We start from the raw sequence: 27,989 nt of genomic DNA, 5'->3' as shown, positions 1-27,989 counted from the left end.
CTTTACTAAGGAAGGAATAGGAGATACACTAGGTCTCCTTGGCACAGGTCGAATAGGAGATACACTAGGTCTCCTTGGCAGAGGTCGAAACTTTCTTTAAAAAGACCCAGAAACACAATAAATTAAAGAAAGTTTGGGCAAATGGGACTGCATTAAACTGCAGAGCTTCTGTATGGCAAAGGACATAGCTAGCCAGTTAAGAAAGCCAACAGAGTGGGAGATCTTCACTAACCATACTACAAATGAATGACTCATGTCTAAAATATATTTACAGCTAAAAAATTTTAATCTCTCCAAAACAAATCTTCAGAGAAACAACCATCCCATTAAAAGGTGGGCTAGAGACTTAAAGAGAGACTTCTGTGAAGAAATAAGATTGGCCTATAGACTGGGGGTGGGAGGGAGGGAAATGGGGACCAAGACATGTAAAAGGGTATCAATGTATGGGAATTAATGCATCATCTATCTGGCAAATATCATGTAACCCTTCTATTAATTACAATAAAAAATATATGAAAAAAAAGATTGGCCTATAGACACATGAAGAAATGTTTGACATCTCTGGACATAAAAGAAATGCAAGTCAAAACAACTCTGAGATTCCGCCTCACTCCAGTTAGAATGGCCAGGATCAAGAAATCTAATAACAACAGATGCAGGAGGGGATGTGGCCAGGAGGGATCACTACTACACTGCTGGTGGGAGTGCAAACTCGTTCAACCACTATGGAAAGCATGGAGGTTCCTCAAAAGACTAAGCATAGAGCTCCCCTATGACCCAGCAATTCCACTCCTTGGCATTTACCCAAAAGTCCAAAAACAAGGACATACTAAAGCCACTAGCACAATGATGTTCATTGCAGCACTGTTTACCATAGCAAAGATATGGAACCAACCCAGATGCCCCTCAGTAGATGAATGGATCAAGAAGATGTGGTATTTATACATAATGGAATTCTATGCTGCTATCAGAAAGAATGACATTGCCCCATTGTAAGGAAATAGAAAGACCTGGAAAAACTCATATTAAGTGAAGTAAGCCAGACTCAAAGGAACATAGGCTCCATGGTTGCCCTCATTTGTAATCATTAGTACACATCTAGGATTCTCCTAGCAGAGGATTACAATAGTTCAAAACCTATGTACATAAGGTCATATAGGATGAGACTAAATGAAAGGAACTCTAGGATTTGGAAACAAGAGCTTTATCTTGTGTGACTGTTGTTCTTAATGTACTATGTTATTTCTCCTCTCTTTTTTTGCCCTTTGGTTAATCTCATGTTGTTATTGTATCTGACTTTGTTACCTGGTATATTGTATATACGTCTGTTTGTTTATTTATTTGAAATACGAAATGGAAGGGGGGAAAACAAGGTGATTGGGAGGGAAACAGGGACAAAAACATGAGAGGGGGGTATCAATGTGAGAGAAGTAATGCACCTACTACCTGATGAATGTAACTGTGACCCCTCTATAGATTATCCTGACAATAAAAAAAGAAAGAAAGAAATGTGGACCACAGATGCCCAAATGTGCTGGCAAACATGAGTAACTCACCAGGTCATGAATCCCCAGCTCCCACCCCTGTACCATGCCAGCCCAATGGATATAGAAACCTTGTGTGCTGCCTGGCAACTCTAGTGTGTGGAGAGTAGTGGTGGGGGAGGGTCCTCTTTTAGAGCTTCTCCCTATTGCATCCCGTGATGTGATCTCATTTTCTTCTGGAGCCAGTCGTGTCAGGAAGTAACGTCACCAAGGAAATCCACTTGATACTTGCAGTGTGTTCATCTCCCCTTAGCAGAAGATGTATCAGCCTCAGTTGGCGGACAACAGCTACCTGAAATAGAGCAGAACAGGGCACCAACCACACACAGAGAGACTGAGTGGGGACAAAAAGGGGCAGGGAGGCCACTGCCCAGGGTGGTAAGTTGAGCCTCCCTTTGGGATCCACCACCTCCCTATCATCCCATTTCCCAAAGCACCTGCCCCAAGTCCCTTGATTGAAATGGTTCTGCTGCAAGTCTGTGTCCCTCCGGCTGCAACACAAGACACGAGGGGTCAGAGCAGCGCCCGGGTCCTGTGTTGTAGCCGAAGGACTCACACCACATCATGATGAACCTGGCCTGCCATCCAGACTTTCTCCTCCAGGAATCCGATCTGTTATACACCATGAAGAAGCTGTAGAAGAACAGAGGTGAGAGTAGGAGCGGGTCCTGGAACCGGGGCCAGCTTTGTGCTAACAGAGGAGAGCTCTGTGGCTCTGAGTTTAAGGCCATTTATAGCAAGCACTCAGCCATGTACTGACCACCTGGGTGAGCTGTGCTCAGGTGAGCAGTCACCTGATGGAATTGCCAGGGGAGAACACAACACAATTCATTGTCATCCTCTTCCTCAAAACCATTAAATTGTGGCTATTTACAAGCTACTAATTACAGTTTATTATAGCAAGGCTTCCTAGGAAATGGCTCTCACTCTAATGTCGTGATAAGGATTTTATAAATGTCAGACTCAAACAATGAATTGCCCTGAATTATAATAAATACCTGTACTTTAGGAGTAAGGCAGTAAACAACATTATTGCAATCCATTTCCAATAGGACTATAGAGAATTTATTACTTATTTATGGTTCATTTTTACTTAAAAACAATTCTTATATATCATTTTTATGTGGATCTTTTCGGTGAGTCATTTCGGTTTTTTTCTCTCAAAATCAAATAAAGTAGGACCAGAATTTTTTTTGTGAAGTACCCACTGTACATTTCTCCAAAGCTGAAATGTCCTCCCCATACTCACTCTGGACAGAGGAATAAACTGCTGCAATGATCGTCCTTCTCTTTTCTGTTCTTCTTTCTCCTCCCTTTCCCTCCCCTCCCCTCTCTTTCTTTCCTTTTCCTTTTCACTCCCTTTTCTTTCTTTCCTTTCTCTTCCCCTCCCTCATTCCCTTTCCCTCCTTCCTTCTTCCCCCTCCCTTCCATTCCTCTTCTCCCTACTTCCTTCCCTCCCTCCATTCTTTTCTTTTCCCTTTCTCCTTTCCTCCTTCCCTTTATTTTCTGCCTCCTTCCCAACTTCCTTCTATTCTCCCATCTTCCTTCCCTTCCCTCTTTCTCCTCCCTCCCTCTCTCCCTTCCTTTCTTCTTTCTCCTTCCCTCTATCTTTCCTTCTGTTTTTCCTTTCTTTACTCCATTCCTTTCTTTTACTTTTCTTTTCCTTCCTGTCTTTTCTTTCCTCCCTCCCTCCCTCCCTACTTTCCCTCCCTCCTGTTTCTATTCATCTCTGATATTCTCTTTCTCTCCCAAACTTTGTGTGGTTTATTTACTTTGGTGTTATTGGGGTTTAAACCTACTGTAGAAGTTAGAATCTTGGGCTGGGAGTTTGGCCTAGTGGTTAAAGTGCTTGCCTAGCATGCACGAAGACCCGGGTTCGATTCCTCGGTACCACATACATAGAAAAAAGCCGAAGTGGTGCTGAGGCTCAAGTGGTAGAGCTCTAGCCTTGAGAAAGTCCAAGGACAGTGCTCAGGCCCTGAGCTCAAGCCCAGGACTGGCAAAAAAAAAAAAAAAAAAAAAAAAGAAGTTAGAATCTTGTCTGTCAAATTAGTTACTTTATATAAGTACCACCATTCTTGCCATCTTATAGGAAGCTGTTTTAATTAAGCCACACCCATTATTTTCTGAACTTTTTTTTTTTTTTTTTGCCATTTGTGAGGCTTGAACTCAGGGCCTGAGCACTGTCCTTAGAATTTTTTTCAAGGCTAGCTCTCTACCTCTTGAGCACCACCTCCAGGTTTTTCTATGTATGTGATACCAAGGAATTGAATCCCGGCCTTTGTGCATGTTAGGCAAGTACTCTACCACTAGACCAAACCCCGGCCCCTGAACCCTTTCAAACTAGCCAATCATGTAAGACTGAGAACCTAATTTCTGGCCAATCAGAACAAGAGGCAGTCACATATTAGGGATAAAGTCTGGTGGGATTGCCTGCCTAGCAAGCTTATAGACTTGGTTTGCTGTCAGTAGTGAACCCTACTGCAGAAGTAAATTTTTTTAAAATAATTTTTATTGTGATTAATAGAAGGGTTACATTATATTCACCAGATAGAAGGTGCATAACTTCACAAACATTGATACCATTTTCATGACATGGTCCCCATTTCCCTCCCAGCCTCCCCCCACTTATCTTGATTTCCCCCTTCCCTATCCAATTTCAAATAACCAATTAAGCACATATACAATATATCAGATAACAAGGTGAAATATTGTAACAATATGAGATAACCAAGGGATGGCAAAAGAGATGAGTGATAACATAGTACATTAAGGACAACAATCACTCGTTATATGGCTTTTGTTTCCTTATCCTGGAGGTCCTTACATTTAGTGTCATACTATTTGGCCTTATGTCTCTAGCTTTTGTTCTATTGTAAATCTCTGCTAGGAGAGCCCAAGGTTCCTACTGATTATGACAAATGAGGGAGACTATTGGGGCTATGTTTGCTTAATGTGATTTTTTTTCTAAGTCTTTCCATTTCCTTACAAACGGGGCCATGTCATTCTTTCTGACAGCAGCATAGAATTCCATTGTGTATAAATACCACATCTTGTTGATCCAGTCATCAACTGAGGGACATCTGGGTTGGTTCCATATCTTTGCTATGGTAAATAGAGCTGCAATGAACATCATTGTGCTAGTGGATTTAGTATGCCCTTGTTTCTGGATGATTGGGTAAATCCAAGTAGTGGAATTGCTGGGTCATAGGGGAGTCTTTTGAGGAACTGCCATATTGCTTTCCATAGTGGTTAAACGAGTTTGCACTCCCACCAACAGTGTAGTAGTGATCCCTCCTGGCCACATCCCCTCCAGCATCTGTTGTTATTGGTTTTCTTGATCCTGGCCATTCTAACTGGAGTGAGGTGGAACCTTAGAGTTGTTTTGATTTGCGTTTCTTTTATGACCAGAGATGTCGAGCATTTCTTCATGTGTCTATAGGCCATTTTTGTTTCTTCTTCAGAGAAGATTCTCTTTAAGTCTTTGCCCCATCTTTCTAGTTCCTCTATCCCAATATCCTGGGGCATTTCCAATGCCAGGGCGTCATACTTGCTGGGCAGATGCTCTACCACTTGAGCTACTAATCACTACTCACCCTTCTTTGTTATAGTTCTTTTTCAACTAAGATATCACTTCTCCTGTGACCAGCCTGAACCATGATTCTCCTACCTCTACTTCCCTTGTAGCTGAAATTATAGAAAACAGGTAAGTATCTCCATGCTCAGCCTATTGCACACTTTTAAAGGCTCTGTTGTAGTCCCAGTAATGAGCACAAGGCCTCTGATAATGAAAAGCCTATCACAGAGTCACCAGGCAGCAGCCCAGTGCCCAGGACCCTGATGGAGGCTCCACGACTTAGGGCAGACATAGTACAGAGGCCTACAAGAAAGGTCAGTGGACAAGAACCTCTATCTGACCTCTACTTCTAAGATGCAGGTCCCTGCGTGTCTAGTAGTTTGGAAGGAGAGGAGCTGAGTCAGAGGGAGAAGCCACAGCACTGGAAAGATCCTGAATTGTGCATGTCAGAAAAGCCCTGGCTCCCATCCCTCATACCCCTCATTGCTCCTGACATGTGCCAAGCACACACAGATGTCCTTGTGTGACAGATGGGCTAAGGATACAAGGAGGAAAGGAGTCCCTGCTGTTGACCTGTTTGTGGCTGGCCACCTGGCCCAGGAACTGAACTGAAGACATGCCTCCCGCAATAAGGACAAGGCCTGTAGAAGCAAGGAGAAGACAGACCGAGCAAATCTGCTCCTTCCTTATTCACTGGCAGCTCCAAGAACTTCCTGAAGACTGGCAAGTGGAAACAGTGCTATTTGAAAGATGGGGAAGAAGGAGATGTTTAAAATGGCCATCATTATGCAGGGAGGTAGGTTGCAGCAGGAGCACGGGTGAAACAGGTCCATTTGACTTCCATTTGCCATCAGGTCTATTTGCACTCTATTTGCTTCTATTTATTTTACACCCTTAAAAAAAAAGAAAGAAAGGGCCAGCACAATAAGTAGTCACCTTTCATCCATTTGCAATTCTTTCCCTCTGGGGCACCATAAATTTCAGCTAGGTGATTATCATACTAGAGACCTAATACATTTTCTCCTCTTGCCTACAGAACACAGCCTCTCAAGCTGCTTCCAGAGCAGGACTCGGGACCACACCAAGAAGGAAGTGAGGGAGGGAATATCTGTAAGCCATGTACAGTTCACATCAAGCTGCACCTGGTTCACTTAGTACAATGGCCACGTTGGTAAGATGTTCACACCCATTTCAAAATACCTTAATGACAGAAAAAACAAGAATATGTATCTTAGATTCAATCATCTTCTTTTTCTTTTTTTTTTTTAACATATGCCAGTACTGGGGCTTGAACTCAGGGGCCTAGGTACTGTCTGTCCCCTAGCTATTTTGCTCAAGGCTACTGCTCTACCACCCAAACCACAGATTCATTTCCAGCTTTTCAGAGGTTAATTGGAAATAATAGTTTCACAGATTTATCTGCCTAGGCTGGCTTCAAACTGTGACCCTCAGATCTCAGTCTCCTGCATAGCTAGGAGGCATGGATCACTGGTGTCCGGCTCAACCATGTTCTTTAGAGGAGGTACAGGAAGAGTAGTAATTTCAAAGTCAGAAAAAATGGGTTTTTAATTCCCCACTTTGGTGCCCTCATTCTGTGACTTTAAACAACCGACTTAAACCTTTCACACCTGTTTCCTTCACTGCAAAAAAAAAAATTAAAAGTGTATACTTTGTATTTGACTAAACGACCAAATTAATGAATGCAAGTGTGATTAGAGCTAGGCCTTTCATAGAAGCCAGTTATATGTGTTTGTATTTATTATGCTTTACAGGACACCTTTAGGGTATCCACTCTCTTTAGCAAGTGAAAAGAATCCTGATCAACTTTAGTGTTATAATTTGTGTCCCAGGCAGGTGTGGGCTACCTTTTTGAGAGATTCAGGGCACATCCCATGACTGTAACATCAATTAAAAATGACAAAATGTCAGCCTGCAGATAAGATAGATTTAGCAAGTAATTTAAATAATATGAAAGCTGAGAGAGCCTTTCTGGGCAAGAGCAGATGTGGTAGTTTTTATTTGTTTGGTTGGTTTGGGCAGTACTAGGGTTCAGATTCACGGCCTCACACTTGCTAGGTAGGCTCTCTACCATTTGAGCCATATCCCTAGCCCTTTTTGCTTTAGTTTATTTTTCATATAGTTTCATGCTTTTGTGAGGGGCAAGTGTTGAAATATAATTGATTTATCTCAATACCCCAAGCTTATTGATCATGATTGTTGTTGTTGTCTTCAGTTGTACAAAGGAGTCTTAACAGGTCAGTTTGTGAACACAATGCATCTCGATCAGTCACTCTTCCTATCATTCTCCCCATCTACCCCACCTCCTGCTCTCTGCAGCTTATTGTAGGAAATTACAATGTCACCAACTTTTTGTCTGGATTGGCCGCCAACTGTGATTCTTCTATCTCTGCCTTCATGTTTTGGAAGTTGGGTCATTCCTTGTTGTGATTCATCAAGCCTAAATTTATAGCAGTGTGACTCAGGGCCTCAAGTAGCTATCTTCTGACCCAAAGTGAGGCTCACTCTCTCCCAAAACTTTACATGATGCAGACTCACTAGGTAAGACTGTAAGAAATACCACTTGCCCTCTCAGGCCTTCTACCTAGATACCTACAGTGATTCTTATTAGCCCTCCTTTTAATTGTCCTCTATTCCACCTGTTTGTCACTCACTCATCCCTTGGCCCAATACTTCACACTTGCTTAAAAATATCTGCTCTCTGCATATTTCCAGCCCCTCCCTAGCAGGTAAGTTCTTCTTGGTCCTGGGGAGCTAACTTGCACCCCATCCCCCATGACTTTACTGCACCATCTCCTGCCCTACCCAAGCACTGCAGCACCCACCCTTTCAGGACATCTTAGGGTCCCCTCTCATCAGACAACCCACTTCTTATAGCTCAGATGGCAGCAGTGTTTTTGACATTTCTTATATTATAGGCCTTTTTGAACAATAAACATTCTGGGAACTCCTAGGTTGTCACTGTTAAATCAGGAACTGAATCATGTATTTATGCTGTGGTCCCTAACAAGACATCCTGGACATTAAGCAAATATAATAAATATTTGTTGGTTAAATTGCATTCTTTCATCCCCCCCTTCCCTTATTTATCACTGAAATGGCCTTTTCTCCTCCACAGTCAGAATTCAATTCAGCATCTTAAAAGCTTTGGTGGATATCATTTTCTCAGACACAGTTATTAATAATTTGCCCTGAAATGTTCATTTAAGTGCCTAGCATAAAGACAAGAGGTCTGTGTTCATGTTGACACTCACACTCTCAACCGTAATTTCCTGTCATGAGGGGCATGAAGGGGTGTGAGAATGAAAGCTCAGGAGGCCGGGTGTGTCACCTCACAATCCTGAAATGAGGAACAATTAGCAGCAGCCTTAAGTGCCATTTAGAGGGGGGGAACCATCAATCACAAGAAACCATTTGTTCTGGATGTCATAGGATTTAGCCTCCTCTCCCATAGCCCACCCCAACACATGTACATGTGCAGGGAACAAGTACATATACATGTACACACACACACACACACACACACACACACACACACACACACACACACACACACACGTTCTCCCTGCTGGAAGATATATCCATCCATCCACACAGGTACAGGCACTTTTCAAAGACCTGACGTCAAAGCTAAGTTAGGATCCAGATGAGACTATCCAGCCTTCCCAGACATGATATTCTCAATGCCATCCCACTTTGGGGTCATTATGACATGCATCATTTCTCACACTGTGCAGTTACACTAGGATTTTCTCCACAGCTCTGTGCCCTTTCCTTTGAATCACTAAATTTGTTTCTTTATGTAGCTGATATTCCTAATGCTTTAACTTTACCATTACAGTCAGATTCTCTGTTGCCATTTTCTGAGGGGACAGCCTGCAGAATCAGTCCCCTAATCCCAAGAGACATCCTCACAAAGGCCAAGAGACAAGATGACCCAGCTTGTGACCTGTGTATCTGAACAAGATGCACGTTACTAAGGCATGCCTTGTGAGGGACCACCAGATGGACACATGATTCAGTTCCTGGTAGATGGCTCTGGAAAGTCTGAGGAGAAATGGAGCTGCCACTCACCAAGCTGTGGGTTGGTGGCAGAGAGGGAACTTGCATAATTTGGACATATTCATTTGAGATGGCTGTAGGCCTCCTATGGCATCAGCATCAGGAAGTGTACCTATGAACTCAGGGGAGAAGTACAGACTAGCTGTATTGAGGGGGAGAAAGAGAAGACAACAGAGAGGAGAAAGAGAAGGAGAGAGGAAGACAGAGAAAGGGAGGAGGAAGGGAGGAGAGACTTCCTTGTACTTTTCACAAAAAGTAGGCAGGAATGCAAAACATAAAACTATAAGATTTATAGAAGAAAATGTAGGATAAAATCTTTTGTGACGAAGTAAATGATGAGTTTTATCCACACAGCATCACATGCACACAATCTATGAAACAGAATTGATAAGTTGGATCTTATTAAAATAAAGCCACAAGACTGGAAGAGAGCCTTCAGGGAAAGAGGGAGGGAGGGGGTGAAGGTGTAGGGAAAGAATGCTCTAATGTTTCCTGGATCTCCACAATCACTCTCTTGAATGGTTTTAGAATGAGATGGGGTTGGTATAATGGTTAATCTTGATTGTCAACCTGATTAGACGGAGGAGAGCTTTGGAGATTTGGAAAGCTCACCTGTGGGTGTGTGATGCTTGATGGTGCAAAGGAAAAAAAGAAATCCGTGAGGATAGTGTCTGTGTCCCCTCTCCTGCTCCTTCCCTCTTTGTGTCTCCCTCTCCTCTGTTTTCTTTTTGTTCTCCCCCACTCCCACTGTCATAAAGGAGTAAAATAGCTCCTTCCTCCCTCAAATTGTTTTGCTCAGATATTTCATCACAGTGGCAAAAGAAAAAAAACCTGACTAAACACAGCTGGAGATGCAAATTTGGAAGCCAGCATAGACTGCGTTGAATGTACTCAGCAGCCAGCTTACCCTGGCCTGGAGTGTCCCTGGCAGAGGAGAGGGAGGTTCAGAATCTGGCTTACAGATCTCCACCAGCCAGCACCATGGACCAAAGAGAAACAGCATAGAGGCAGAGAAGGAGCCAAGAGGCAGTGATATTCCAAAGTCCAGGGAAGAGTGTATCAGAAAGAGAGAGAAATCAATGCAGCACATTTGATCACTAAGCCAAGGGAGGCTGCAGATTGAGAATGCATTGGTCGCATAAAGTCACTGAAACAGTCTGCTTTCATGCAAAGCCTGCCTAGGGGAAATCCAAGAGGGAACTAAAGAAAAAGGACAGCTCCCCTTTGGGGACAAAAACATGAGAAAGGGTATCAGTGTATGTGAAGTAATGTACCTTCTATCTGGCAAAGATAATGTAACCCTTCTATTTATTACAATAAAAAATAGAAAAAAAAGACAGCTCCCCCAAACAGTTTCATCAGTTTTCTGAAAAGAGAATCAGAGATCATGAAGATCTCTGAAAGATTATGAGATAATATCTGTAGAGGAAGAGAAGTCAGGGAGACCCTGGATGGAAAATGGTCCAGTGGAGTGGGGAAAGCTGTCCCAATAAGACGAAGAAGAGAGGACAGGGAATGATGGTCCATTCTTGGTCATCTCACACTGCAAAAAAGAGGCAAGCTCTGCAGTTCATGTTCTGTGGAGCGCCCAAGGGTAGAATAAAATCAGTGATATGGAAATACAGAGAAAAAGAAAATGATAAATAAAACATAAACATTTATTCTCTTGAGTCCTACAATAATCTACCCAATATAAGAGTTTTGGTCTTCAAGTCAGCCAATGATTTGGAACTGATGATTCACAGAATTCTTATTAAAAGATGGTGTGCAATAGGTAATTGTATAAGTTACTATTTCTTAATACATTCGTTGACACTGAATATAAAAGAAAGTTAGCTTGTCTATGTTTTTGCTTTACTCTAGGGACATGGTAGAAGCTGTGCTAGCAAAATATCTTTTATATTATCTGCATACAAAACTTCACAGAGAGTAGCTTTCTGCTTGCTGATTTCTGGGAGGGTAAAAAGGGGATGTGACTGCCAATAAACTAGAAATATTGGGAGGGTGATGGACATGTTCTAAAATTAAACTGCACAGTATGTTAATAATTCCTTAATACTCTAAATACCATTAATTTGTACACTTAAAGGAGGCACACTGATGATGTGTGAATTAAAACTCAGAAAAACTATTCCTAAAAAAAGGAAAACAACTGTTCACAGAAGATTCAAGTCTTTGAGAAGAATGCTATCCTCCACTCCCACTCCCACCCCTGCCATACTGCTTCCATGATGTCTTGCTCAGTCCCCACAAGGTGGCGCTAAGCTTTGGTGCTGTTTAATCTGGAATCTCCAACCAGCTGCAGAAGTTGGGGCTCTACCCTACAACACCCAGGAGTTGTTCAGATATAAAAGGTCTAGTCACTCATCTAGGGGATGATTTCATCCATAATGGCTTGATCTGAAGCTGCAAGCATTTTATAGCCATTGAAGAGCACTCTTCGGTGATTGGCATTCTTTGATAGTCTTCAGAAATAAACAGATGAGGTTCACGGGAAGAATGAATGCTTAGTCATAGCTAACAAGTCCCTTTGTCACTGCTATAACAAAGTACCCAAGGGTGGTAACATTTAAAAACTATGAGGACCATTTAACTCACAGTTTTTAGACGGCCTCATGGCAGGAGGGTATGTAAAAGGGTGAGTTCACATGTTAAGACAGCAAGCCAGCCAGAGAGAGACAGAGAAGATGAGATTTTCTTTATTTTCCTTCCTCTCTCCCTCTTTCCTTCCTTCTCTCTCTCTCTCTCTCTCTCTCTCTCTCTCTCTCTCTCTCTCTCTCTCTCTCTCTCTCTCTCTCTCTCTCTTCTTTCTTTCTTTCTTTCTTTCCTTTGCTAAGGATTGAACCCAGGGCTCTGCTCCTGACAGTCCAGGCCTCTGTCTCTGTTCCACTTCCTGCAGTAGATGATATGATACAGCTACCTTTTAGATTATAGGACTGTGTGTGCATAACACAGAGCTCAACTCAGTCTTCTCTGAACAATGCCCTGAGGAAACCTTGGTTGGATCCTCTACAGTTTTCCCTCCTCCTTGGATCCCACCACATAACCGCCTCTAATAGCACAGAGCCTCAGTGAGGTGTGGCCAGGCCAAGAGAGATTTTCTGTATTTCTAGGTTGGTTTGGCCTCCTCATGGCCTAAGACTGGAGGTCTCCTGTGTGGTTCCCTTCAGTCTGCCCTTGGTCTCAGCCCTCCCCTTGGCTCTCGTCACACTGCTCACATCCCTGTTCTATACCTGCGGCTCATTCTCTTCTTTTCTGATCTGAGCAGTTGGGAGCAGTGGCTCGAATCCTGTTGTTTCCTCCTATTCTCTGGCACGTTTCTGTGACTCTGCGTCTTCATCTGCTGTGAGATTAAATGGCTAATACAAAGTAATGAGTTTATTAGCACAGTGGTGCCGGCAGTAGATACAGTCAGGCATCGTTCACTCTCCCTGTAGTCCATGAGCCATATCAGCCCCCTGCAGTGCCTTGGGGAGGGGGGTACTGCAGGTCTGAGCACTTGCCAGCAGCCTTCAGAACTGCTGTTTGTGACTCAGAGATTGCCATTTTACTGTTGGGGAACTTGCTGTCTTCAGGCTGTTGCTGAAGTTCAAGACTGTTGGGCTATCAACTCTGGATCACAAATTTGCTTTCCATTGGTTTCTTTGCACTTAATTCCAACATAAGACAATTTCTCTGATACCAAAGCAACCAGAAGTTTCACCGGGACTGATCCTCCTTTCCTCTCCCCCCCCCCTTATACCCCCTCCCTCAGCAGAAAAGAGAAGCTTTGTAGCCTAGCCCTATTTGTCAGCACAAAACTCTGGGCCTCTGTAGGGACTCATTTCCCTTCCCAGCCCTAATTCTTTGCCCTTTTAAACCAGAGCTATTATTACTTCTAATTTGCATTGAATGGTCCCTGAGCAACCATCACACAGTGCACTGGATACCAACTCGCTTCTAATACTGCTAGATTACCAAAATCTTAGCTCTTCCAGAACACAGCTTATAGCATGATGAACAGAAATGTCACATCTAGACACACAAATACTCTCCTTTATCCAATAGCTGTGTTTCAGCCAGATTGACTAGAAAACACACTTTAGATAAAACCTATGTTCCCCTTGTCACCAATAAAAACATCTTCAAAGATTTACTCCTTTTCTTTTTTTGGACCCCAAACAGTGCTACTTCTCCTAAGAATAAGGGGTTGGGGAATATTGGAAGGGGTGACCATTAATCAAGATGCATTGGATTTATGAAATGACATGATGAATTGAGTCCCATTGTACAACTGCTTAAAGATAACAAAGTAATTAATTAATAAGAATAAGGGGATGGGAGAAAAATATACAAATGGCAACAGGTGTGTGAAATGCTCAAGATCACTAATAATCAGAAAAATGTAAATCAAAATCACAATGAGATATAGCTTCACTCCAGTAAGTATGGTTATGCTGAAAACACAAAAGATAACAAGTGTTGGGAAGAATTTGAAAGGAAAAATTTTCACTTGTTGAATGTAAATTAGTATAATGTTTTAGAAAATGAAAATAATCTGGAGGTTCTTTACAATTTAAAAATAGGACTACGGGGCCGGAAGTTTGGCCTAGTGGTTAAAGTGCTTGCCTAGCATGCATGAAGACCCGGGTTCGATTCCTCGGTACCACATACATAGAAAAAAGCCAGAAGTGGTGCTGAGGCTCAAGTGGTAGAGCTCTAGCCTTGAGAAAACCCAAGAACAGTGCTCAGGCCCTGAGCTCAAGCCCAGGACTGGCAAAAAAATAAAAATAAAAATAAAATAAAAATAGGACTACCCTGTGATCTAGTAATTCCCTTACTTGTTGATACATTCAAAAGAAATGAAATCAATATTTGGAAGAAGTACCCAAACTCCCCTGTGGGTTGCAGTGCCATTTAGAGTAGAGTAGACTGTCCATCAGTACATATAAACAATGAGATGCTATTCCGCTGTTTAAAAAAAAGAATGGAATCTTGTCATTTGAGATAGCATTTAGTGAACTAGACATCATTTCATTGAGTGAAACAAGCTAGACTTCAAAAGACAAGTATCATATGCTTTCACTCATATGCACAATATAGAAAATGGATCTAATCGAAGTTAAAAGTAGAAAGGAGGTTATCAGAGGCAGGAAGGGATGGATAGGGGAGAGACTGACCAATAGGCACTAAGTTAATAGTTGCAAAAGTATGCTGTTGTGAAGTAGATAACAATGTATTTTTTATTTCATTCCTTCCAACCCCCGCTTTTTTTTTTTGCCAATCCTGGGGCATGAACTCAGGGCCTGAGCACTGCCCTTGAGCTTTCTCAAGGCTAGAGCTCTACCACTTGAGCCACAGCAACACTTGTGGCTTTTTCCATGTCTGTGGTATCCAGGAATTGAACCCAGGTCTTCATGTAAGCTAGGCAAGCACTCAGCCCAAACTCCCAGCCCCCACAATGTATTTTATGTTCAAAAAGACTACAAGAATGGATGCTGGAAATTTTTATTTTCCCCTCCCAAAACATACAGAGTATCAAAGAAGATAGCTCTGTATAGTCTTTAAATATTTAAACATTACACAATATATATATATATATGAAACATCACATCATCAATACGTACTTAAAGATGTTTCCATATATCAGTTGAAAATAAAGTTCATTTAAATTTTGAAAAAATGAAATGATTTTAATGACATACAAAATTTAAGTAAGCAGATAATTGATAGTATTTTGTAAAAATAGAAACTAGCAGCTCCAAGGGGAAAATAAGCACCTAAACTCATGATGTAAATGCACTCACTGTGGTTGATTTCAGTCCCTCCCTCCTCTCATTTTCTGGTGGTGGTGGTACTCAGATTTAAACTCAGGACCTTATACTTGCTATGCAAGTGTTCCACTAGTTGAGTTTCAGTTATTTTTGGAAGAGAGTCTCACATTTACACCCAGGTTGGCCAAGCCACGCTCCTCCTGTTTGTGCATACTGTGTAGTTGGTATGACAAGCCTGTGCCACCAAACTTAGATTTTGTGTGTGTGTGTGTGTGTGTGTGTGTGTGTGTGTGTGTGTGTGTGTGTGTGTGTGTGTGTGTGTGCCAGTCTTGGGGCTTAAACTCCAGGCCTGGCCACTGTCCCTGCGCTTCTTTTGCTCATGGCAAGCACTCTACCGCTTGAGCCACAGCTCCATTTCTGGCTTTTTTTTTTTTGGTTGGTCATGGGGCTTGAATTCTGGGCCTGGGCATTGTCCCTGAGCTTTTCAGCTCAAGTCTACCTGCTCTACCCCTTGAGCCACAGCCCCACTTCCCATTTCCTGGTGGTTAATTGTAGATAAAATTCTCATGGTCTTTAATGCCTGGGCAGGCTTTGAACCACAATCCTCAGATCTCAGCCTCCAGAGTAGCTGGGATTACAGGCATGAGCCACCAAACCCGGCTTCTGCCTTTTTTTTGAGTAGTTAATTGGAGACACGCATTTCACAATGTTTTCTGCATGGGCTGGCTTTGAACCTCAATCTTCAGATCTCAGCCTTCTGACTAGCTAGGATTAGAAGTGTGAGCCACTGGCACCCAGATCACACTTATCTTTTATTGACTGATTTGGGGATCATGAGAAATTTTAGCTCACAAACCATGATCCTCTTGATCTCTGCCTTCCATGTAGCTAACTCTTTAAGACGGTGATCATAGAAAGAAATGCAAATGTTCAGCACAAGATGAAAACCAGACTACAAAAGGTATAGAAAGTATGTGAGGAGGACTTAAAAACCAGAAGAAGGAATAAAATAAGTGCAGAGGTACAAAATGGAGCCAGGAATTCATAAATACAAAGGGCATGCTATAAAGCCTTTACAAAGGTTGAACGCTCACATTTGGCTTTTAGAATCCTCCCGCATTGAAAAGCAAAGTTTACCTGGTTTACAGAGTTCCTGAGAGAAAAATAAGTCACATGCTGAGACGTGTCATGTTCCTCTTCTTCAAGTAGGTCACATTTCTCCTCCTCAGAGTCCTGTCAGGCAAACACGGAGTCAGGAGTGAATGTCCTCATAAACAGCAGCCCTGCTGGTCTGACCATGGGGCTGCAGACATTGTCACAGGCCTTGGCACCTAGGCAGGGTGAAGGGACTACCAGTTCCACACTCCTGCAGCCCAGCCTAACTCTAGGCAGAACTATATTGTTGGCTGTATGGTAGACAGGCCTGGTGGGCTCTTCCAACCTTTGACTACATACCAGCCCATGGTCAATTTGATTGCTGTTTGTTTTGCTGAAACAAGGTACCCCTAGCCTGAAACTCACCCTCCTTCTACCACAGTCTCCAAGTGCTGGGATTATTTGTGCCACCATGCCCACCAAACCCATGGTAAATTTGACACTGCTCTCCCTCTAAAACAGTTATGGGCCACAAAACAATATCCCATGTATAGGGACCAGGAAAAAATTAATTCTGGTCCAATATTACAATGGGTAAGGAAATGCCAGTATGAAGTACTAAGTTCTGATACACATGGGCACGATGGTTTATAGAACCAGAGTGGAGGAAGAAGTGACAGTTGTACAGTGAACTGAGAATTTCCTCAGCCTCACCAACTTCCTCCCAAAGGAGCCCTAGAAAGATGTGTCTGCCTCCTTATTCCCTGGCATTTGAATGAATGGCTCAAACCATTCATCCTTACTATTTCATAGTGCTTCGGGTTGGAATGTATCCCAAGATGTTCATTTTACTTTTGATGAGAGCTTGAGTTGTTTGTTGGGTTCTAGCTGTACCATTTGAGCTACAGCACCACTTCTGACTTTGTCTATGTAGATGGTATCAAGGAATCAAACCTGGTCTTTGTACATGCTAGGCAAGCACTCTACCACTAAGCCAAACTCCTGGCCCCTAGAATAAGGATTTTATGCCTATTCTATCTTGTGTTTTGGTGCTGTAGCAAACATTCTCTTGGGTCTATACATGGAAAAGAAATTAACTAATGGGGCCGGGAGTTTGGCCTAGTGGTTAAAGTGCTAGCATGCACGAAGACCAGGGTTCGATTCCTTGGTGCCACATACATAGAAAAAAGCCGGAAGTGGTGCTGAGGCTCAAGTGGTAGAGCTCTAGCCTTGAGAAAGTCCAAGGACAGTGCTCAGGCCCTGAGCTCAAGCCCAGGACTGGCAAAAAAAAAAAAAAAAGAAATTAACTAAATAATGTCGTAATGCTTATCATAAAGGTAACATTGATCTGACCTAAGTAAGTAAACATTTTCTAAAGGGCACATGGTCCGAGCTGAAGAATTTGTGACAGATTTGACCTATGAATATATCTATAATGTGGTATAGGTATATATGCAATCTAATACCACTGAACACTAGCCCATAAATAGATTAGTTAATTCAAAGCAAATGAGCTGAGTTTAACTTTAGTCCAAGAAGCAGAGGGATAAATATTCATTCATTCATTAACAGAAAAACAAGGCACCATTCACAGTGAGGAATTCTCACAGAAGCATTTCTAGTAAGAAACAAGGACAAAGTCAAGAGTGGTTTCCATCTCACCTGTTGGTCAGTCTTGTAGTCTAGGTAGACAAGAAAAGCATTGGATGCCAGCAGGTCTTACAGAAGTGGATCTGGAGGAAAGTGGAAATAGCTCCCACAAATGAGGGGAACTGTGCCACCTATGTTTCTCTGGGTCTCACTTCACTTAATACAATTTTTTTCATTTCCTTACAAATGCTCATTCTTTTTGGCAGATGAGGGTTTTATTTGTGTATCTGTGCTTTTTGTCTTCCGTATCCTTAAACATGGGTTTTACTAATACTTTAAAGATCTTTTGCTAAATTCAATGTGTTGGTTATATTAGCTTCTGTCTCCCGGGCTGTCTTTTTCTCTTGTATATGCCGAGGATATTTCCTGTGTGTGTGAGTGTGTGGTGTGTATATACTGATTTTTATTGTTTCTGGACATTGTGAACCTGTTGTATATGTATGGCTTCTGTTATAGTCCTTCTGAAGAGATTCAATTTTTGTTTAGCAGACAATGAACTGGGCTGAACTGGATTCCAAACTCTTAGTGGTGGTGAGGAAGAGCTGACATTTTGCTTAATTCTTTTATCCTAATGTAGAATGCCTAGGTCCAATCATATACATGTGTAAGTCAGAGGCACTGAGAAATTTACAGTTTATATTTTGAATATACATATACATTCAAGATCATCACTACTCTCAAATCATAGAACAGTCTCATATCTCCTAAATGAAATCCTGTACCTTGTTATCAGTCAATGACTATGACCCCTTCCCCTTCCCTGAGTCCTAATCAATCATCAATATTTATGTCTTTATAAAATTTTCCATTCTGGGCACTTCATCTGAATGCACTCATACAATATGTGCTTTTCTGTGACTGGCCATATGAATTTTAGTGTCATCTTACCTAGCCTGATAAAAAATGCCTATTGGTACTTTTACTGACATTTTGTTACATTTACAAATTAATTTCAGGAGAACTGCTATGCATAATGTATGGAATTTTCTTACCCAAGATAAAGAGTTGTTTTCCTATTTGCTCAAATTTTTTCCATCACCAGGAACACAATGGGTAGTATACAAGTGATTAGAAATGAATTAACTGTTGCTCTTGCAAGAGCTCTATGGAGAGCTCAAATAATATAATTCTTTAGGAAGACTAAGTTAAAGCCCAACAAAATAAATATCAGGAAACAGATACTTGTAAGGGGAAAGGGATTTTCAAATGAAGAAGGAAAGGAAAGAATATTATCAAGAATGTGTTGTGTATAATACAGAATTGAGAGAAATAAGAGAAGGGGTGGGTCAAAGGTATATGAAAATACAGAAGGGATGACATAGATCAAGATCCATTGTAAACATAAACTGTTTGGGTGAATGGCAAAAAATTCCATACATATCCTAAAATATTAAGAAGAATGAAAAGTGAACTGGGAGGGGGTGGCAGAGAACGTTGAAAGGGGAAGCATTGATGAAGACACATTGTTTTCATAAACTGCTTTGATGAATGGAAATTCCTTTGTGCGACTAAAGATAATAAAAATATTAAAACAAAGAACATGCTGCAGAGATACAAACAATTTTTTAAATCATACCCAAAATTATATCTGAAATGAAATTCCCTGGATGGGCCAGCATGTTGCACATGTCAGAGGAAAGGACCTGTGACTTTGAAGAAAGTTTAGTCAATATAATCCAATTTGAAGAGGAGCACAAACATTATTGAAAAGTTTTAGTTACCTGTGGGATAGTGACAAATACATGACATATAATTAAAATTCTAGAAGGAGAGCAGAAAAGAACAGAGCAAAAATTTTAAAGTTTCATTGCTTTCCCTCCCTTTAAGACTCAGTAATTTTTTTAAATTTCTCCTAGTCTGTTATCCCTCATCTCTTTTGCTGTCCCTTGGTTATCTCATATTGTTACAATATCTCACTTTGTTACCTGATATATTGGATATATTTGTATTTGGTTATTTGAAATTGGATAGGGAACGAGGAAAAACAAGATGAGGGGTGGGGGGGGGAGAGGGAAATGGGGACCAAGACATGTGAAAGGATATCAATGTATGGGAATTAATGCACCTTCTATCTGGCAAATATCATGTAACCCTTCTATTAATTACAATAAAAATATATGGAAAAAATTTCTCCTAGTCTGTCTGCTTATACTTTGCCTGGTATCATCATCTTAGTTGTTTTCCCTACTTAATCCCAGTACCTTCTGCTGGTCAGAAGAGAATTTCAGCAATCTGCCATCCTTCCTCTCCAAAAGGAAAAAGCTTTTTGATCCAAGCCTAGTGGCATACACCTGTAATCCCACCACTCAGATGGAATTTTGTGAGTTTGAGGCCAATCTGGACTATCTTACAAGACCTCATTTCACAACAAAACAAAACAAAAGGTGAAAAAAATTTTTAAATAATGGCAGAATACTTCAAAATTTGTATGTATGTATGTATGTATACACACTTAAATGAAATAACAGTGAATTTTTTTAAGTCAAAAGTACAAAAATCTTGAAAACAGACAAAAATAATAAATTACATACATAGAAACAATAATACAAATTATATCCAACCCTTGACTAAATAAAATGGGGACCAGAACATAAGGAAAACACATAAAGTGCTGAAAGAGAAAGCTATCTACCCAGAACTCAATAACCAGAAATAATAAAATAATACTCTTCAAGAATAAAGAATAAGGATACTTTCAGACAAATAAAGCCTGAGTAAATTCATTGTTACCACACTTGTGCTATAAGAAGTATTTTTTTAAATGGGAACAGAACAGAAATCAATGAAACAGAAAAGTCAAGCGATAACCAAATAACAGGTAAATTTGTTTTAAAAAAATATCTGGAGAGGGCTGGGAGTTTGGCCTAGTGGTAGAGTGCTTGCCTAGCATGCACGAAGACCCGGGTTCAATTCCTTGGTACCACATACATAGAAAAAAAGCTGGAAGTGGTGCTGTGGCTCAGGGTAGAGCTCTAGCCTTGAGGAAAGCCCAAGGACAGTGCTCAGGCCCTGAGCTCAAGCCCAGGACTGGAAAAAAATATATATATATATATCAGGAGAGCCGAGCACAGTGGCTCAAACCTGTAATCCTAGCTACTCATGAGGCTGATATCTGAGGCTCAAGGTTCAAAGCCAGCCTGAGCACAAAAAGACCTGAGACTCTTATCTCCAATTAACCACTAGAAAACAGGAAGTGGGGCTTGGCTCAAGGGTAGGGCAGTAGCCTTGAGCTGAAGAGCTCAAGAACAATGCCCAGGCCGAGTTCACGCCCCATGACCCACAAGAAAAAAAATATATCGGGGGTGGGGCAGGGGGGTAGCCTAGTGGTAGAGTCCTCACCTAGCATGCATGAAACCCTGGGTTCAATTCCTCAGTACCATATACTCAGAAAAGCCAGAAGTGGCACTGTGGCTCAAGTGGCAGAGCGCTAACCTTGAGCAAAAGGTGTCCAAGGACAGTGCTCAGGCCCTGAGTTCAGACCCTAGGACTTGCAATAAAAACATCAATGAAAGGTGCTAGGCACCAATAGATCATTCCAGTAATGCTAGCTACTCAGGAGGCTGAGAGCTGAGGATCATGGTTCATAGCCAGCCCAGGAAGGAAAGTCTGTGAGACTCTTATCTCCAATTAATCACCCAAAAAGCTGGAAGTGGAGCTGTAGCTCAAATTATGAGTACTAGGCTTGAGCCAGGTACGGTGGCTCACACCTGTAATCTTAGCTACTTAGGAGGTTGAGATCTGAGGATTGCAGTTCAAAGCCAGCCTGGGCACTAAAGTCCATGAGTCTCTTATCTCCAATTAACCATCAGAAATCAGATGTGGCACTGTGGCTCAAGGAGTAGGGCGGTAGCCTTGAGCTGAAGAGCTCAGGGACAGCGCCCAGGCCCAGAGTTCAAGTCCCACGACTGCAAAAAAAAAAAAAGAGTACTAGGCTTGAGCCAAAAAAAAAGCTCAGGGACAGCCCCTAAGCCCTAAGTTCAGGCTCCAGGACTGGCAAAAAAGAAAAAGAAAGGAAAGGAGAAAATCAGTAAGTGGGATAAACTTCCATCCTCTACACAAATAAAATGGAGCCACTAATTAGCACCACTATAGGTTCTACATATATTTAAACATTAATAAGAAAACATTTATGGCCAGGCGCAGTGGCTTACACCTCTAATCCTGTCTACTTGGAAGAAGACATGAAGTATTATGGTTCAAAGCCAACCTGAGCCAGCAAAATGCTTGACTAGAACCATGACTCAAGTGTCAGAGTGCCAGCTGTGAACACACAAGCCAAATGAGAGCACAAGACCATGGGTTCCAGCACTGGTACATGCACATAGGGGCACACACACACACACACACACACACACACACACACACACACACACACACACCAAGCCAAAAGAGTGCACTCTTTCCATGTAAGAAAAAGAAATAAAAAGCATGAAAACTGAAAACACAGAGTTGTGTGCAGATACTACCTCTGTTTATAGAGATAACACTGAGGTATTTTTATAAAGAAAATCATTAGAATTAATAAATGAACTTAACACAGTCATGGGGGGAATAACAATGCCTGAGATTCCACGTCGCTGCTGCCTAGGAGTATGTGAAATCTAGCACAGAGATAAGAATGATAACTGGCTGCTCTGCTAATGATTTGTTTGTGCTTCTGAATCCTCTGAGATCACTGAAGTGTGTGGAGCATGTGCTGTGCCATGCATGGACTATCTGTGCAGCAGGGCCAGTACTCATGATAGGAGCCCTGGACCTGTCATGTCTTTGCACCCTCCAGTCCCAGAGCGACTGGAAGAACAGGTTGTATTGCGAACGTTATGGACCTCAGTAGCTCCCTGACTAGAACAGAAGTGTTAGTAAATCAGAACAATGAAGCTAATTCTGCCTAGACTAAAGATCTGAAGACATTGGACATAGGCAGACAGTTGTATTTCTTTATTATTTTTTTGCCAGTCCTGGGCCTGAGCACTATCCTTGGACTTTCTCAAGGCTAGAGCTCTACCACTTGAGCCCCAGCACCACTTCTGGCTTTTTTCTATATGTGGTACTGAGGAATTGAACCCAGGTCTTTGCGCATGCTAGGCAAGCACTCTACCACTAGGCCAAACTCCCGACCCCTAGCTATGTTTCTTGATGCTACTTCCTGAAGGGCAACTGGCAACTTGGTGCACACTCTGGTGACCACAGTTGTGTGACAGAAGCCAGGAAAGGTGATTTGTAAAACTGTATACCTACACAGGGAGAGCAGATCACACCCTTCCCCCAACCAAACTGGACAAGGTTATATGGGAAGAGGCTGCAGGAGCAGCTGGGAATGATGTGGCTCCATCCAGTCTCCCTGGATTACAAGCCTCTGGCCACACTCCCTGTTTTTCATGTTTCACTCTGATCAATGGGATACAAGAATTGGGGTCGCATGCACATTGCATGCTCCCTAGTAGCAGCGGTATTCTCTCTGTTGGTTTACACCACTAACAGCAGTTGAGGGAGGTAGAGGTGTTGAGCTGTGAGTGAGAGAATCAAGGAATTGAGGTGATTTGGGAGATTGAGTAAGAAGTAGATATAATTGGTGGTGATTATGAGAACAGAAGTGATTTCAGAGAGCCTGGGAATGTGCCTGCAACTCCATCCCAGCACTGAGATGTCTGAGAAAACAAGCCGCAGGAATACCAGCAGAAGAATTGTCCTGATGGACCTTCAGAATCCAAGAAAAAGAAGAAAATGAAAAAGGGAGATAACCCCCAAACAAACACCACTCTGAACTGAGTAATTCAGCTGAGTGCAATCAGAGACCACACTGGCCCTTAGCCTGCCCTGCCTTTAGGCACAGTCTGAGCTGCAAGGGTCAAGAGTGTCACAGGTACTGATAACACTGAGGACATGAAAAGGTGCTACCAACACCTAATGTTTGCCCTGGACTCTAACATGAAACCAGCATCTCTGCAATGAGATCAAACAACTAAAGCAGGAAAAGAAAGACCTGCAAGATCAACAGGGGAAACAGAATGAGAAGATGGCCTGTATGCAGGAAGCACTGAAAACAGAGCTGGAGCTCCACACGCTATCAATACAGATGTTGGTTTCAGAAAAATCTGACTTATAATTGGCCTTGGCCTACAGGCAGCAGGCAGCCAGTGAAAGAGCATTGGAACAGAAGGGTCTCACCAGCTGCCTGCAGGCTTCACAGCAGCGCCGTGCAGAGCTAGAAATGATGTTATCTGAAGTCTCCACCACACAGAATGAGACTGACAAGACCAACCTAGAGCTCACGAAAGCTCTGAATAACGTGAAGCTGCAGCTCCAGGAAAAGGCCAGAAGGTATGATGATCTGGAGGAAGAGAACACCAAACTGCAGGAGAAGCTGGAAGTGCTCCTGACACAGAAGGCTGGCATGAAGAATAACATTCACAAGTCTCAACAAGTGCTAGGGGAGCAAGCAGAGTTGAAAAGACAACTAGACAACATGAAAGAGTTGGTGACAGGATTAAAGATGGAGACAGACATCATTGCAGAGGACTTGGTGGGGAGCTCCAAGTGGAAGGAGAAGGTCCAGCAGCTCTGAGAGCTGAGCCAACTGAGAGAGGAGAAAGAGTAGGTGTTGGACCTAGAGACAAACCTGGTGGAGCTAAGAAAGCAGCTGTCAGAGCTGCTGCCCCCCAAACCCCCTGTGGGAGGTGGGGGGAGCAGCAGCTGCAGGCCCAGACTTTCCAGATGCAGAAGGAGCTCTGGAATCTGGAGAAATAACTTCACATCCAGGTACAAGAAAACCAGAGCCTGGGACTCCAGCACCTGGAGCAGCAGCAGCAGCGGCTATGGATACTGGAGAAGGCCCAAGAATGGGATCAACATGCTGAGGATTGGCATGAGATCCTTAAGACAATGGAAAGGGAAAGTAAGACCAGGGATGCAAACTCTTGCAGAACAGAGAGCTGAAAGATCAGCTGGCCCACCTGCAGGATGCCTGGCAGAGGCTGAGTGCTGCGAAGCAGAAGCTCACTGGCATCCTGTACTTGGAGCAGCTGGTGAAGAAGCGTCTGCAGGAGAAGCTGGGCGAGCTGGAGGAGAAATTAGAAGAATGGAAAGAGATGGCTCATTTAAAAAGCCAAGCAGCTCAAAATCTGCAGGAGCTACAAAATCAGTTCCTGGCCCAGCTGCAGGAGCTCAGAGCCACCTGTGAACAGCACCTGGACACCAATCTGCAGCTGACCTCCGAGGAGACCCTGTGGCAGCACCTGCTGAGGCAGACCCAGCTGCAGCTGGAGCAGGTGCAAACCAAGCTGGGGGACCAGACAATACCTTGATAGTTACAGGATACATTGAAGTGCCTGGAAGCAAAGAGACATGAGAAAGAGTAGCTGTGTTCCCAGTGAGCTTCCTGGCTTTCCCTAGTGAAGTTGAAGGAGTATGCAAAGAAAAAAAAGGTGAGGAGGCGACTCCCCCATGATGTAGCTCTCCTAGAGGATGTAGGCAACCCACGAAACATGAGGGATTTTCACCTTGAAGTGCTATCAGTGCCTGATTTTTTTTTTTTAAAAAAGGTGAAGCTCAGTCAGAAGTTTCAGGAGCAGCAGGCCCGCTGCTCATGCCTGATGGCAGCCCAGTGCCAGATAAGCTGGAGCCTCGGGCCCTCTTCCCCCAAGAGCTGGAACCACAGTATGTCTGTGGACAGAACACATGGCACACAGATGCCCAAGAAACTGAAAATCTGCTTCCTCCATGACTTGCCCAGCAAGGTGGACTACCAGAATCAAGTGGATGACAGCCAGCTGCCAGAGCACATCACAGCCATCGAAGAGTCCATACTTTTCTATAAAGAACAGATGTCAGTTCTGGATGCGCTGTATCAGGGGAAAGACCAGTATGTCAGCAGGCCATCCCAGAAGACGAGGAAAAGGAAGGAGTTGCAAGAGCTGCTGTTGCAGTTTGCAGATAAAGGCACAGAGTGCCAAAACAAGATGCCGGCAGCTTCCCAGACCTCTGCTGCTGAGGCCACCTCAGACCTGTTGGGCCCATGAAGATGGAATTATGGAGGAACAGCAAGGTTCTGAAGAAGTGCAACTTGGAGCAAGGAGAGGCTGGAGTGCCTCTCCCTCCTGGAGAGCTCTGCCACAGAGCAGACTGGACCATCAAGAGCCTGCAGGCGTGCGCACCGAACCCTCCTTCCCTTTCTTCTCCAGAATGGTGCAAATGATGACTTTAGGATGATTGCTATCTAAAGACCTGGCAGTCACCGCTTAGAGAAGTAGGCTCCTGTCCTCTTGTATACACTTTGGGATGTGATTGCTGGGTGGTATTCTCTCAGGCCTTGTTATAATAAGTGAGGGGAAGAGGTAATGCTGGAGGTGGCTCAAATCTAGGGACATCTAATAGGCCATTGGTTGCTAGGGAAGGGGTCCACATAATTGTTATTGCAAAGTAAATTCTTTACAATGGAAGATGGAAAGCAATGACATAATTTTCTATTGCATATTGTACTAGTGATGTTATTTTAGAAATTACTTCCATATTAGCATACTCATTATATTATTTTCTGATATATTTTCATGCTAATTTATGGAGCACTTTTCATAATTCTTTAGTTTTTTTAAGGAAAGTTTTCTATTATTTCCTCCAATGAGTTATTTCATTAACATATATTGGTGCATTCATGTATTTTGTAAAAGCATACTCTGTACTAGCAACACTGAATTTTCTCATTTGTATTTCAATATTTCAATATACTAAAGGATAGTACACTGAGGTGAAAAAACAGTACAAATCATAAAAAAATAAGAAATAGTTATTAAACTTGACAGTTTGGAAAAAAAGAAATAATATTGATAGCACAAATGGAGGAGTCCTGTAGGGGAAAAATGCACACCAAAGAAGTGCAGAAATGTAATGCAGAATAATAACATACAATACACAATTATAGAACATCTATCACAAGAATATGAGGCACCTCAATATTTCACTTAGGAAGTTTTCAAGTAGTAAATGTGATATACTGTCCATTGAATCTAATAAAATGTTAAAATTAAAAAAGAAAAGATATTTAATTTAATCAAGATACACCTTTAACATAACATTGTGTGTGTGTTGGTTCTGGGGTTTGACCTCAGGGGCTAGGGCTTTTTACTCATGGCTACTGCTGTACATCCTTGAGCCATGGCTCCATTTCTGGTTTTTTGGTGGTTAATTGTAGGTAAGAGTCTCACAGACTTTCATTCCATGGATGGCTGGCTTTGAACCATGATCCTCTAATCTCACCCTCATCCATAGCTAGGATTACAGGCCTGTGACACAGGATGCCTAGCAAGCTAAAACTATTTTAAAGAGGGAAAAATGATAGAAAGTTTCCGCAAGTTTTGAGTAGGGATGTTTTAGGTCACAGAAAGCCATAAGAAGTAGGAGGTGAAAGAGGGTGAAGTGGAGAGAAGTTGGAACAGGAAAGCAAAGGATGAAGAAGAGGGGGAGAGGAAAAAGAAGAAAGGAGAAAGAAGCAAAAAGGAAAATGGATGAAATGGCTAAAAAGGAAAGAAAAGGAAAAAAAGATGCTGGTAAATTAAACACCATAAGCAATAAATTCAGCAGCAGAGAACCAGTGGCTCACACCTGTTATCCTTCCTATTCAGAAGGCTGAGATCTGAGGAACTAGGCTTGAAGCTAACTCTGCTCAGGTAAATCTAAGAGACTCTTGTCTCAACCAGCAAAAAGCCAGAAGTGGAGTTACAGCTCAGCCTTGAGCTAAAATAGTCAGAGGCAGCAATCAAGCCCCAGAACAACATCATGTGCACTTAGGTGAGTCTTTCTAGAAAGATTCACACCAGGGGCTGGGAGTTTGGTCTAGTGGTAGAGTGTTTGCCTAGCATGCATGAAGACCCAGGTTCGATTCCTTGGTAACACATACATAGAAAACAGCTGGAAGAGGTCTGTGGCTCAAGTGGTAGAGTTCTAGCCTTGAGAAAAGTCCAAGGATAGTGCTCAGGCCCTGAGTTCAAGCCCCACAGCTGGCAAAAAAAAAAAAAAGATTCACACCATTCACAAGATAGGTTTTCACCCCGGGCCCTGAGAATTTGATGCCTCTACACAGCCTCAGCCTGTATCAGTCAGATCCATCCCATGCTATCCACAGCCGCTGTCACCTCTCCATTGAATGGCTGGCCACTCTGTGCCATAGCTGGTTCCCCAGCCCCACATGGCATACCCAACCCTGTACAATTCCACATCAACCAGACCCAGTGATACAGGGATCTTTCTCATTTACATGTGTGGATGTGCAGTGATGTTTTTCAAGGCAAGAAACCA

At 42.5% G+C, this 27,989-nt stretch overlaps 1 long non-coding RNA gene across 1 annotated transcript in view; it reads right to left on the bottom strand.

Annotated features, from left to right (window-relative positions):
- Nucleotides 1–1,384: 1,384 nt before the first annotated feature.
- The window catches only part of LOC150049757 (uncharacterized), a 36,339-nt gene continuing 9,734 nt past the window's right edge, over nucleotides 1,385–27,989 (bottom strand). The window contains exons 2-3 of the long non-coding RNA XR_016538882.1: nucleotides 16,092–16,187; nucleotides 1,385–1,836 (exon numbers count right to left, since the gene is read on the bottom strand). This is a non-coding gene — a long non-coding RNA (uncharacterized LOC150049757). The remainder of the gene's footprint in view (nucleotides 1,837–16,091; nucleotides 16,188–27,989) is intronic.

This window comes from Megascapheus bottae, chromosome 19, assembly GCF_031878675.1.
Source record: "Megascapheus bottae isolate mThoBot1 chromosome 19, mThoBot2.hap1, whole genome shotgun sequence".
NCBI classification, from domain to species: Eukaryota; Metazoa; Chordata; class Mammalia; order Rodentia; family Geomyidae; genus Megascapheus; species Megascapheus bottae.
Note: the sequence above shows the minus strand (reverse complement) of the source record. Positions and strands in the feature narration are given on the sequence as shown.